This window comes from Lactuca sativa, chromosome 5 (assembly GCF_002870075.4).
Source record: "Lactuca sativa cultivar Salinas chromosome 5, Lsat_Salinas_v11, whole genome shotgun sequence".
NCBI lineage: Eukaryota > Viridiplantae > Streptophyta > Magnoliopsida > Asterales > Asteraceae > Lactuca > Lactuca sativa.
In genome coordinates this window covers 86,177,864-86,180,345 of record NC_056627.2, presented here as the reverse complement: position 1 = coordinate 86,180,345, position 2,482 = coordinate 86,177,864, and the positions used below count along the sequence as shown (strand labels likewise).

The 2,482-nt window shown below is 39.9% G+C and overlaps 1 non-coding gene across 1 annotated transcript; it reads right to left on the bottom strand.

Annotated features, from left to right (window-relative positions):
* Positions 1 to 332: 332 nt before the first annotated feature.
* LOC111911978 (small nucleolar RNA R71) lies at positions 333 to 439 on the bottom strand. Its single transcript, XR_002857025.1, has one exon. It is a non-coding gene; the product is annotated as a small nucleolar RNA R71 (small nucleolar RNA).
* Positions 440 to 2,482: the final 2,043 nt, after the last annotated feature.

Genomic DNA, 2,482 nt, shown 5'->3' with positions numbered 1-2,482 from the left:
CGATATCGACCTAGGACTCGTGCAAACCCGTGATTCCTGCAACTGCCAACTTTGAACGTAAAGGCCACATACTTACCGAACTTTAGGAAATCTCATTCTTCGGAAAAGATCACGAAGACACATACAAGCATTTAGACGAGGTCAATGACATAGCCGACTACTTGAATGTTCCTAATGTGACTCGTGATACTATTTTGCTTCGTATGTAACCGGTCACATTTAAGGGAGCTGTGAAAGATTGGTTGAAATCACTCCCTCCAGGATTCATCACTACTTTGGCTAAAATGCATGAAGAATTTATTGATCAATTCTGTCATCCCTCAAAAATAGAAAAATTGAAGAAAGCCATAGCCAATTTTGAGCAACAAACTGGAGATTCACTTTATGAAGCATGGGAAAGATACAAAGGCTTACTAAGGAACTGCCCACACCATGATCTAAACAGTCAACAAGAAGTCTCCATTTTCTATGATGGAGTGAATGTAACCACTAGGCAGCTCCTTGATTCGCAAGGACCACTCACAAAGAAGCCACCCCCAGTGATAAAAGAGCTAATTGAAGAATTCTCTGAACACTCTAGAGAATATCATAACCCAAGAAATGACTCAACTAGAGGAATGGTGAATGCTATTTCGAATGACATGACGGTATTGATGGCAAAATTGGAAATCATGGATAGAAGAAGAACTAAGATGGACCAATCCATCCATGCCATTAGAGTGGGATGTGAAAACTGTAGATGGACCAATCCCGATCCGACTCACCGAGTCTCAGATATGGACTCGACGAGTCCCCCACCTGAACAGAAAAATAAGCCTCGTATTAAACCGTATTAGCCTCCATTGTTATTTCCAGCTCGAGCCAAACAAGAAAAGCATGATGTTGATTACCAAAAGTTCTTGGAACACATAAAGGCCCTTCAAATTAATATGCCATTCATTGAGGTGGTTGCAAAAATGCCTAAATATGCCAAATTCCTAAAGGAGCTTCTTACGAATAGAAAGAAGATGGAAGAGGTGAAGAAAGTCGTCTTAAATGAAAATTGTTCGGCTGCCATGTTGAACAAATTACCTAAGAATAAGGGTGATCCGGGAATTTTGACCTTGCCTTGTCAATTCGGAAATTTAGCAACTATACATGCATTAGTTGATTCAGGGGCAAGTGTTAACCTCATGCCACATTCATTCTTCAAGAAATTAAATCTTCCGGAGCCAAGGCCAATCTGAATGGAAAATCACTTAGAAAATAAAACGGTGACATTTCCAAGAGGAATATGCGAAGATCTATTGGTGAAAGTTGATAAGTTTGTGTTCCCCGCGGACTTCATAGTACTAGACATGGAAGCGGACCCTCAAGTCCTGATCATACTTGGAAGACCTTTCCTCAACACTGCGAGTGCTATAGTAGACATGCGAGATTCTAAACTTACCCTCCGGGTGGGAGACGATTCAGTTACATTTGGAGTTGATCAAGCAATGAAGCATACAAGGTATAGTGATGACAAAACATTATCGGTTGATATGTTGGAAGAATGGAAAGAAGACAAGCCAAACAAGTCCATCATTACCTTTGAGGATGGATTTGATGCAGAAAGAGACCTGATGGAGATAGAGAGATTGCTCGAGGAAGCTGAATATAATGAATAGATCAGAAGTGTTGAAAGCCCGACTCGCCGAGTAGCATCCACCAACTCGACAAGTCCATTCAAAAAAACTCGACCGGTCGCAAATTTTGCCTGGGACTCGACGAGTCCACTCACTGGACTCAACGTGTTCAGCATACGAAACACAAAATGTGAGCTGAAAATTCTACCCGATCATCTGGAGTATTCATTTCATGAAGATGGTCAACAAAAACATGTAATTATAGCTTCTGATCTAGCTAAACATGAAAAAGAAAGCCTTGTGGGAGTACTAAAGAAAAGACAAGGTGTCATAGCAAGGAAGATAATGTTGGATTAGGTGTCTAAGCCCATAACTATAATTGGTATGTACTTGAATTGATAGCACCACAGTCCTTTTGGGTTGCCCTCAAACCTAGCAACCAGACAAGGACATTATGAAAGGAGAGATATTGATTTATTATAAGATTAATAAATTAATATAAATGATTTATTAATATGTTAAAATATTAATATATTGATTGGAAATCATAATGTTTAATTAATAGTTAGCCAGAAATTAATTAGAATTAATTTTGGGGTTAACTGTATTAATTATAAAGTGCAGGCACTAGTTTGCAATTATCTAATAGTTGAGTGGAAGGCTCCAGAACCCCCTTGGAAGAGGGTGGACGAAATCTATAGGGGAAACCCTAATGATTTCGTCCATGGGGGCTTAGATAAGGCCCTTGGGTTTGCTTAGGCCCTAAGCAACGAGCATTAGGGTTTTTCCCTAAACCCTAGATCCCTCAGCTATATAAGGAGCCTACTGGCTCACATTTTGGGCACTCCTTCTTTTGAAGAAACCCTAGGCCGAAAATT